General features: G+C 34.8%; 1 pseudogene; it reads right to left on the bottom strand.

The window, feature by feature from the left end:
* Positions 1-3,007: 3,007 nt before the first annotated feature.
* On the bottom strand, positions 3,008-3,134 carry LOC123391807 (annotated as a pseudogene).
* Positions 3,135-12,045: the final 8,911 nt, after the last annotated feature.

Here is a 12,045-nt window from a genome sequence, read left to right as displayed (position 1 = left end):
TCCAGGTAAACTTGCCCTCCTAGAGATCTTTTAATAGACCTAATTCAAGCTTTTATTTTATTTTCAAGTATCTATCGCATAAAGAAGGCACAACTACCATGGAAGGTACAGCTGTACCTTGTAAACTCATAGATTCTGGTCTTAAGAAAAATTAATGCAAATTTCATTTGTAGATTCTTTTATATTTCCCCTTCTTTTATAGGCTATGATCAGATCTGTGGGTGTAGAACAATTCCAGAAAACACATATTTTTGAAGATTTACTTTTTTCTGAACAAAATGGGGGCAATTATGCTGAATTCTTCCAGGATATTGAGGTAAAAGGTTTCTCTGTTTAGTATTGATACTTGCAATAACCAGTGGTAAATACCACAATATGCCCTGGAACGTATAAGCTCTTCTCTGGGCTCCTTTTCACACAAGTCATGGACTTTCAGCTATTTCACAAAATTATCTGCTATTGTTTTGTTGATTGCATTCCTCATCATTTTTCAGGATAGAGAACTACCAAGAAAAATGATCCAACACAGAATAATTATAATTAAGAAAATGTGAAGAATGTTAAGAAAATGTGAAGAACACTCAGGAGCGTGGATTTTCCCAAGAACACTGACAAATGAAAGACAACAGCAAAAATATTGATATTATAATACATAGAGGTGATTAAATGCTATGATAATAAATATTGGCACATCTTCCCACTATTAGTTGTCCCCCCACATCCCCAATATTAGTTTTAAAGGCAAGGATATTATTCTGGGAGTCAGGATCAACTGAGAAGTTGATTTCAGTCCTAACCCCATCGCCACATCTCATTTCACGGCACCTCCCTTTTTCCAGTCGTGCGCACCAGAAAAACCAGTTCTTCTCAGGTTCTTTCTTTCTTTACAACTCACATTGAATCCACTGAGAAACCCTTCCAGCTGTACCTTCAAAACAGATCTAGAATTTGATCGCTTTTGAACATTTTAACCATGGTCTGAGTCACCAAGATTTCTTGCTGGTAGTAGTGCAAGAGCTTGCTAATTGGTCATCCAGCTTCCATCTTCCCCTTTCCTATCTAGAACAGCAGTCAGAGTGATCCTTTTAAAACTTAAGTCAGGTCATTTCACTCCTTTGTTCAATGTTTACTATATTAGTTTGCTGGGCTGCTGTAACAAAGTACCACAAACCAGGTGGCTTAAACAACATATATTATGTTCTCACAGTTCTGGCTAGAAGTCCAAAATTAAAGTGTTAGCAGGGTGGATTACTTTTACAGGGTTTAAGAGAAAAACAGTTCCAGGCATCTCTCCTAGTTTCTGATAATTTGTTGGCAGTACTTGACGTTGTTTGCTTGAGAAGCATCATCCCAGTCTCTGCCTTCATCTTCACCTGGTGTTCTTCTTGTGTGTGTTTCTTGCTCCAAATGTAGCTTTTTATAAATAAGAACAGCAGTCACATTGGATTAGTGCCCACCCTCATCTTAACCAATCACACTTGTAATGATCTTATTTCCAGATAAGGTGGTCACATTCTTCAGGTCTGGGAGTTAGGACTTCCAACAGATGACCTTTGAGGGGACACAATTCAAATCATAACACATACCAACTCTTTTCTCACACAGTAAGAGCCTACAGGCTTACAGTGGCTTTAGTGTGATCTATTAGGGCCAGAATCCCCACTGTCCCTCTAAACTTACTTTCCAACTTCATCATTTTTCTCTAGCTACCATCTCCTCTGAGGATTGGCTGTTACCTGTACTTTAGTCTTCACTCGGATTACATATGTTGAATGTCCTGGCTCCCTTTGTATTTTTCCTTAACTGTCAGTCTGGCAACGAACCTACCCTGACCACCTAAACTAAAGATGAAACTTACCCTCCCTTTCCATAAATTCCTAATACCCTTTACCCTATTTATCCAAGTATTACCAAATTCTAACATACTCTATTTATTATAATTTACTTTTAAAAAGTTTATTGCTTTTCATTCCCACAAAAATGTAAAATTTTTTTATCATTAATCCACTTTAAATATTGACTGCAATGCCTGGCATAAAAAAAATGGCTCAAAATAAATGAATTTAATGTTGTATCAATGGTCCTTTCTAAAGTTAGCAGTATCACATGAGAACCTGATATAGATTGACATACTATAGGACTACTCATTGTTTCATTGTTTCAACTGTATGTGGACAGAGAGGTCTCCTGGTATTAAATCTGGGTTTGGCGTACAGATATCATTTGGGATTTTTTCCTATTTATATGGGTAGAAAGAGTTTTAAAGGCAGTATATGGGAATGCATCTTATTAACTGAGGGCATCTTTAAATGTAGAAAAAGAAATGTACATGTTAAGCAATAAAAAGTAGAATTTCATAGGAAATTCATACAAAGAGGATTGGCTCACTCTTTTATGGAAATGGGACTCAATTCACATGAGCTCCCAATCATTAACAATTGATATGGAGTCACTTGATAAGTTTGAACAGATGGAAAAAGTGAACAAGAATTGTGGAATGAGTAACATGGATGGTAGAGTTATGCACAGAAAAATCGTAACTCCCGTTGATGCAGTATCTGGAAATGTCCTATTTCTTTTTCTTCCCATGTTCTGTGTCATTGAACTGTTTCATGAGATATTCAAGTATTTTTAGTAAATTGGCCTCTCCTTTCTTTTTTTATTTAAGTTAATGACATGAATTTTAAGTTAAAATTTAATTTTATGTTAAAGATTTCAAAGAAACAGAAAATAATATAACAAAAGCCCATGTTGCTCCTTACACTCCACTATTCCATCTTGGATTCCCCTTTGTTCTTATAGGCATACATATGTATATATAAAATCTATAAATATAACTTACATATAGAATCTAGAATTTAAAGTTGATTGTTTTTCCAAAGTATTCTCATGATTTGTTTTACAATATTCTGGTCTCTATTATTTGGAAGTCTGTGATCAGTCTAATACTTGTTTTTAGATAAAATTTCTTGACTTTCTTATCATTGCTGAGATTTTTCAGTCTCATTAGGATTCTAGATATTCATTATATAATATCTCAGAATAGATATTAGAATTTGAGAGTTTGTTTGTAATCAGTCTACTGATAAGAACAGACACTACACTTGATCTTAGCTGAAAGGCCAAGAAGTCATTCTAGAAAATTCCCAGCAATTACATCTTTCAAGTTTGCTTATGTCATTTTTTTCACATTTTCTCATTTTCTGTATTTCCTTTCCACTTCTTTTTCTTTTTCGGTGCCTACATTTTTGTTTTCCAAAAGCATTATCTGTTTATTTTTCAAAATTTCCCATTGTTTCTTCCTCAGCATGTAGTTTTTTTTTTTTTTTCCCCCAAAGGGTATCAGTTACCTTTGGAAGTTCTTTAATAGGTTTTCACATTTATCTGTTATGCTCTTTCTGACTGCTGCTTTACCATTTGAGGATCTTAGAACTTTGATCCTGCAGTCTTTTGTGCATGACTCTTGATCATAGCAGATTATTTCCCCATATCTTTCATGATTTTGTGTTGTGAGCACATGTTTTGGGGGGTGGTTAAGAGACAAGCACCTGCTCACAACTGAGTTCCTGAAATGGATCTCCTAAGAGATTAATGGTTGCTTCCTAAAAAGCACTCTGGTAATATTACCTACTTTTAACTAATCATTGTGTTAATTTACCATGTTTAGGATTCTAGATCTCCATGGGTACCATGAAATCATTCCTAAAACTGATGGTTGCACAAGTGTGGGATTATATATTTTAGGATAAATTTTATTTTCCAATGAGACCACATGAAGACAGATAAGCTTCTTTATCTTCACCCTGTGATGGAGGATGAATTTTTTTCTATTTCTCCATTTCTCTCTGGGAACAATCAACTTTGTTCAGGCATCGTAATTCCTCATGCTTGTCTGCCTACCCCATACTTGTCACTGTCTACCCTTTCTTATCACTAAGACAAAACCCTCAAGTTACTAAGACATATACTTCCCTTCATACCAATTTGCAAAGCAGCCACAGAATAAGTTTTTATACTTACACATGTGACTTTCAGTCATTTCTTTAAGTATAGTTATTTTTATTTTCATTTTCTTATTAATGTATTATTAAAATAATGTATTACTTGCTCCAGGGGTACAGGTCTGTGAATTGTCAGGCTTACACACTTCACAGCACTCACCATAGCACACACCCTCCCCTCCATACATTATTTTCATTCTGCTTATATTTTCTCTTTCATTCTTAAGATCTTAGCTTTGCTTTCAACATTTGTATTATGTATTTCTCCAGCATTTTTTCATATGGCCTTCATTCTCCATCATGCTAGTTTTCATCTTGAGAGTACATGGGAAATAACATCAATATCTGGACCTAGCATGGAGTATCTTTAAATTTGCCTCTTCAAATTTTACCTAAGTAAACAATATTTTAGAAAGATAAAACTGTGTAATGAGTGCACTATTCTTTCAATACAGGAAAATAAATTAGTTGAATGCCTTTATTTATTATTTATTTATTTGTTTATTTATTTATTTATTTATTTCACAGACCTGATTCAGTTCAGTGTTACCAACATCTAAAACTGCCTCTTCTCCTTTGGAAAGCTGAAACTACAAAGCTGGAGTGGGCATAATTTATGGCAAAACCAACAAACATCCTTCTGTGCAGGTGAGACTCTAGTTACAGCTTGGCTAACAACAGATGGCATTATTTTAACACAGAGAAATGCTGAGTGAGACACTGATTCTCTCTCAAGAGTAGTGACAGCCTGAGATTCTTGGCTTAAATGAGACCCTGATGATTAGAATTCATAAACCTGGACAGGAGAGAAACTCATCTACTGCCAAGTGCATAAAACACCTTTAATTACAGTCACATTGCTAAAGGTTAAATAAGCCCCATGTTACTAAAAATAAAGGGAAAAATAAATATTTTATTTCTAAAAATCTATTTGGTTTTCACCATCTTTTGTCTCAATAGTATGAAAATCCTGGGGTAAAAAAATACAGAAATGAATAATAAAGAACGCGTTGAAGTTGAAAAAAAATGAAAGCAGATTTTAAGCACATTTATTTCTTTCGGTTAGTGCTATTGGCTCTACCTCTAAAATGTGCCCAAAATCTGGCTCTGTCTTAATTCTCATTTCCTCTACTGATTTGATCCAAGACATGGCCATTTCTTACCAGTACCATTGCAATAACCTCCCACTGGTCTCCTGGCAAGCCCCATTATATTCTCAACATATAATCTTTTTTCATTTTAATTTTCAAACATACACAAAATAGAAGATTAAAAAATCACCATGTATCCATCACAGCCCTCAATAATAATCAACGTTTTGATAATCTTGTTTCATCTACCCCATCTTTCCTTCCTCATTTCCCAGTCCTCCAGCAATTCTTTGAAACTTGAAGTCAGATCAAAGTATTTGTTTTCTAACAACTTTCCAAAGGCTTCCAAACTCAGAGAAAGGGGGAGAAGCCCTGGACTTTTCAGCAGCTCACATTCCTTACATAACCTTCTATTACCGGCACCATTTCACAACTTTCTTCCTCTTTCAGCTCTGGCCAGGGGGCCCCCTTGCTGTGGCTGGAAAACTGCAGCCTGCTCACATCTTAGAGATCTGCATTTGTTTGTTCACTCTGCTTAAAACTCTTTCTCTTCTCCCACTTCCCTCCCCCTATACAAAGTTTTTGCAAAAGTGTAACTTTTAGGTGAGAAGTTTTCTACGCATTCCATTTAAAATTTTAATCTGCCCTAAACCACCCACCAGCATACCTTATCATCTTATTCCCTCCCCCTGCCACAATTGCCTGCTTTATTTTTCATCACAGCACTACTTTGTTTACTAATGCAGCTTTTATGTAGATACATATCTAGCTTGGTATATTAGTGGAACTTCATATATACTTTTTGAATATTAACATTGACTATCTGTTGCAGTCTTGAGTGAAGCTAAAATGCTAAGCATGTTTTAATCACTGGCATAACCTGCTATTTTTATATATTTTTAAAAACTGTTTAAACATGCAGCTGTGTTGTAGCCTAGGAGGTAAGTCAAGCCTTCCCTGTGCCTGTCAGCCATGCCACTGACAGCACTAGAAGCCTTGAGAGAAACCAACTTTTTAGGAGTATGGTATTTTGTTCCAATTAATATTGCCAAAATCTATGATGGGAGGAAAATCTGATATAATGGTAAATATTTAAGAATTAGGTCTCTGAAGGAGAATAACAGATAAGATTAAAACAAGTTAATTACATAATTTTCGTGTTTTGTTTTTAAAGATTATTTATTTGAGGGGGGGGAGAGAGAGAAAGAGAACACATAAGCAACGGCAGGAGAAGAGAGAGAGGGAGAGAATCCTCCATCAATCTCAATTTTGAGAGAATCCTCTAAACTCCCTCTGAGCATGGAGCCTGACACTGGCTTGATCCCAAGACCTTGAGATTATGACCTGAGCCTAAATCAAGAATCAGATACTTAGCTAACTGAGCCATCCAGGTGCCCAAAAACAAGTTAATTTCAAAAGCATATACATATACTACCACCCTAGCCAGTTTAAGCCACCAATGTGAAGTCCCAGAATATGGATTTGGGAAGAGATGTAGAGCAGTATACCATTTTTGAATGTTTCCAGTATATGTATATGACAGATTCAAGAAACCTCAAAAATCTAGAAGAGGTATCAGTAAGACATGGGCTGTGGGCCAAATTTGGATTGTCATTTATTTTTGTAAAGAAAGTTTTCTTGGACACTGCCACATCCATTCAGTCATGTATTGCCTATGTGAAAACTTTCATGCTACAAAGATAGAATTGAACAGTTGTGATAGAGACTACATAATGCATAAAACCCAAAATATTTGCTATCTGGCCCTTTACTGAAAACATTTGCTCCCACTGGCCTAGACTAAATGTTAAATGTGTTCAAATGACAAAAAGAAAGCCATAATGACTCAAGAATGGTAGATGATAATTAGATGAGAAAAGAGATGAATTCGGAAGGGTAAATGGGAAGGGTAAATGGACACCTTGTAGGCAATGAGTTTCAGTTTTTCTTAGTATAATCAACAGTGACTGAAAGGTTTTTAGCTTGACTATCACCTAATCTGATTTGCATTTTCCTGGCTGTGTGGGAAGGGTACAGTGCAGGGCAAGAGTGACGTTGAGACTCCTTAAGAAGGCTGTTGACCATGTAAGAGTGACTTGGAGTAAAGCTGTTTAAGTAGAATAGGCAAGAAATGATCAGATTCAAGATACATTTGTGTATATTGCAAAAGGTAATTAAAAGTTTGTTTTTTCTTTTTTTTTTTTAGCTTTTGCCCTATATTAACCTACATTGTAGAAATCAGGCCTTGCCATTGTTTTCCATTCATATAACCCAAACCTCATCTGGCCCTGCTTAAGTACTTGGCAAATTCTTCCCCACAATACCCCTTCTCAGGCTTATTATTGGCAAAACCCAACAATATGAATTATTTGTGTGGAATACAAATATGTAACTGAGGTTACATTTCAGAGGAAAATCCCCAGCCGGCCTTTTGGGCTGCTGGATAATAGAGGAGAAGAAAATGCTCTCTTTAGTTTTCATATTACCGTAATTGTAATGCAAATTTTTTGGAGACAACTCTAATTCCTTGAAGGAAAAATCAGAGAGAGAATATGTAACATAAACATTTTTCTCTTTCCCCTATAAAGAGTTAGCTTGTTATGTGGCCCATTTCTTAACCCTAACTCCCACTGTCCAACCACAACAACAGAATTCCTTTATACGGACAGTGAACACTTTATTCAGAGAGTTACAAGTGGAGTGAATTTTAGTGGTCCAGGAGGCTCCAGGGCCTCCTCTCCTCTGTATCTTCTCTTGTGGGCTATTGCTGATCAATGATCTACACCATCCACTATGACACAGTATTGATCAAGATCCTAGGTAAGCATGGTTAATTAAGTGTTGGAGAGACCTAGGTTTGATTTCTAGATCTGGTGCTTTCTAGTTGCATAAACTTGTTGCACTGCCATTTCCTTACATCTCACTTCAAGGGTTTGTCATATTCATTAAATAAAATATAAGGGTCATAGAACAAGATAAACAATAGATGTGTTCATATTTGTTTTTTAAGTAAAAGATATGGCAGAATCAGAGATTTCATAAATGCTATATCGAAAGTACAGTCAGGCTAACTATTTTCATAAAAATAAGGAATATAAATTATTTTAAGATAAAAGGGAAAAAGCCAAAATGATTTATTTGGGGAGTGGGAAGAAGTTCAGTTTTCCCTTTAATAAGGTCTCCTGGCTATCATCCCCATTGCAGCTCTACTCTACAATTTTCCATTCCATCTGTTTTCAACAAAATCCCACCAAGGGAAATTGCCCATAGCTTTACTCAGCAGTGAAGATACTGGGTTCTTCTAGACCTGCCTGATCTAAGAAGATAACTACTAAGCCACATGTGGCAACTGATCACTTGAAATATGGCTACAGCAACTGAAAGTCTTAATATTTTTTAAACAGTTTTATTCAAGTTTGATTGGTATACAAAGAATTACATAAAATATTTATTGTGTTACAATAACTGATGAGTTTGGATGTATGCAAGTGGAAAGTTTGTTTTAATTTTATTTAGTTTCAATTATTTTAAAAATAACTTTAAAAACTGATACTCAGTTCAGTAATTGGAAAACTTTAAGCAGAGAACGACTTGGGTATGTCAATCTACTCAACAATAAATTTATGAAATCTAAATGTAGGTCCTTTTTAGAAAGCAATCTTCACTCTTTTTCATTCTTTTTCTTCTTGCTCCACCAATTAGATAATGTCAAATAATCTGTCTTCAAGGTCACTAATTTTTTCTTCTGATCTAAAATAGTCAAACTCATGGAAAAGGAGAGTGGAATGGTGATTTCCAGGTGCTAGGAAGAAACGGGAAGTTGCTGTTCAATGGGTGGAACGTTTCAGTTATGCCAGATGAACAAGTTCAGAGAACTATACAACATTGCATAAGTAACAACAACACTATATTTAAAACTTTATAAAGATGGCAGATCTTACGCTAAGTGCTCTTAATTAAAAAACGAAACAACTGGATGTAGATCAAGTATTTCAGTAAAAATGCAGTGTTTAAATTGAGTGTTCTCTAAATGTAAAACACACACCAGATTTGGAAGACTCAGTACAACAATTAATGTAGCAGAGCTTGATGGTAGTCTTTATGTGTTGATTATTTATGGAAATAATCATAGTTTGAATACTTTAATATAAACCAAATATATTAGTTAAAGTAATTGCAACTGTTATTTTTACTTTTTTCCAACGTAGCTATTAGAAAATTTAACATTACATTATGGCTTACATTATATTGCTCTCTCTCTATATATATATTTTCTCCATTTTCCATTTGACAATACTGCTCAACTCTTCCTAAGAGGATAAACAAGGGATTTTATCACCCATGTGCTTTAATGGAATGGATTTTTATGCCTTTTGGAATTGAAATAAGAAAGCTAATCTAGTTCAAGCTGGGATTTGAATATTGTCTACATATGTTTTGTCAAATCAAACAATCTTCAAATTTGAGGAAAAGTGGAAATTTTTCCATTAATCCTTTAATTTAATAAAGAAATATACAGCAACACCAAAATATTCACTTTATCTTCATTGGAACAACTTCACCAAGAGGAAAATGACAATCTGTAAAGGCAGCTCATTCTATTTTATATCAATGTTACTTTTTGGAAATGTCTCATTTATAATAAAATATTAAATTTTTAATGATTTTTCCTTCAACCTGGGAAAAATTAAGAATTGACTTAATTCATTTCTCATGTAACACACTTTATTTTTTTTTTTATTTTTTAAAGATTTATTTATTTATTTGACAGACAGAGATCACAAGTAGGCAGAGAGGCAGACAGAGAGAGAGGAGGAAGCAGGCTTCCTGCAGAGCAGAGAGCCCGATGTGGGGCTCGATCCCAGGACCCTGGGATCATGACCTGAGCCGAAAGCAGAGGCTTTAACCCACTGAGCCACTCAGGCGCCCCGTAACACACTTTAATATAGCTATCATTCTTCCCTTCTCTAAATCCTGTAACGATATTACAATATTCATTACAAGGAGCAGCCCATTCCATCCTCAAGCATTGTGCCTTCTCCTTAGACAAAGTTGTGCAGGCATTCTGATCTTTTTCCCTTCTAAACCTCATTTTGCAAAGGTCTCATTATCTGGAAAATCTCATATCTAGGATTTCTATATCACCCCCCCCCATTAGTAAATAAGAACCTTCCTAACCATGAACTATGGCTCTTTTCCAAAATGGTTCATTTTTGTAATCACTGCCGTATTTTGCCTCTTAGCTGTACTGGTGATTTTTTTCTATCTAGTCTTATGGTCTTTAGCATGATCCCTATGATCTTTTTTCTCTATTTTCCATTGATATTCCTCAAAGTGTTTTTAACCATGCTTCCATTAGTTTGGTATAACATTTTTCTTATCTTTTTTCCTCCTTAATATATATTCCCTTTCTTTATTTCTTCTTTCTTTCTGACTTTCTTAATATTAATTTTTGGTGTTCTTTAAAATCTTTCAATATTCCATAATCATTATGGAAAACATTAAAATATAACCAAAAAAAGAAAATAACGAAAAAGTATCAATAAATTTGTAATATAGATACAATCATTTTTTTAAAAGATTTTATTTATTTATTTGACAGATGGAGATCACAAGTAGACAGAGAAGCAGGCAGAGAGAGGGGAAGCAGGCTCCCTGCTGGGCAGAGAGAAGAGGAGCAGGCTCCCTGCTGGGCAGAAAGCCTGATGGAATGATGGGCTCAATGCCAGGACCCTGGGATCATGACCTGAGCCAAAGGCAGAGGCTTTAACCCACTGAGCCACCCAGGCGCCCCTCGATACAATCATTTTAATAACTTAGATTAAATTTAGTAAATTTTTTCTCTGTAGATACACTTTCATGTACATTTTAGTAAATTTAAATGAGACTTTGCTATCCCTATAACTTGGTAACAAGTTTTATTTACTAATCAGACAAAGCAAATGACTGTAAAAACTGATAAATGTACACCTACAGTATTAGTTACTGATTATAGAATACAATTATTTAATCTATTATTCAAAATTTAGATGGTATTTTTTCTTGTTCATATGTAAGGTTGTGAGAAACACTAATTTTAACATATTTTGTGCACTTTAAAACACCTGGCCTTAGGATGACTTCTCAAACATAAAATTGATGAGAGATTTGGGAATTCTTCAGCCTTTTAATATTTACTGTCAAAATGACCTCCAGAGAGATTATACCAATTTCTAATCTAACATGTTAGGTGTTGAGGCATGAAGAGAACATCATATCATTCTTGGGGTATCTGAATGGCTCAGTTGGTTAAATGTCCTACTCTTGGTTTTGGCCAAGTGTAGGACATGGTCATGATCTTGTCATGATCTCAGGGTTGTGACCTAAGTCCCACATTAGGTCCATGATGGAGTCTGCTTGAGATTCTCTCCCTCTCCCTCTTCCTTCACCTCTGCCCCTCCCCTGCTTGCATGCATGATCTCTCTCAAATAAACAAATGCAATCTTGAAAAAAAGAACATCATATCATTCTTTTACAGCTTTACAAATCTGATAGACAAATAATAATGCTAGTTTGATATTGTTGGTTATTAATACCATCGAACATTTTTTGTTCAAATCTTTTTTGGCCACATAAAAGTCTGTGTTAGAATTGTTTTATGACTGCACATTTTTATTAGGTTGTTTTCTAGATAGATTTTATTTATTAAATATTTGATTGTAAATATTTTTATCAGTGGTAATTTGAATCCATATGCCATTTGTTATTCTAACATTTTGTTATTGCTAGATTTTCACAATTTTACTTGGTCAAGTCTTTCTTTCCTTTTGATAAGTTCAAATGTTTATAAAACTTTAATGAGATAATTGGTACACAATCAGGATAGAGAATGAAATTTAATATCTCAGCTAAGAAAAAAATATGGTGTGAAGATCTATACAATGGCCATATTTTATTTATACAATGGCCAAGTA

Source organism: Mustela putorius, unplaced genomic scaffold (assembly GCF_011764305.1).
Source record: "Mustela putorius furo isolate JIRA1106 unplaced genomic scaffold, ASM1176430v1.1 tig00000281_pilon_pilon_pilon, whole genome shotgun sequence".
Taxonomy (NCBI): Eukaryota; Metazoa; Chordata; class Mammalia; order Carnivora; family Mustelidae; genus Mustela; species Mustela putorius.
Note: the sequence above shows the minus strand (reverse complement) of the source record. Positions and strands in the feature narration are given on the sequence as shown.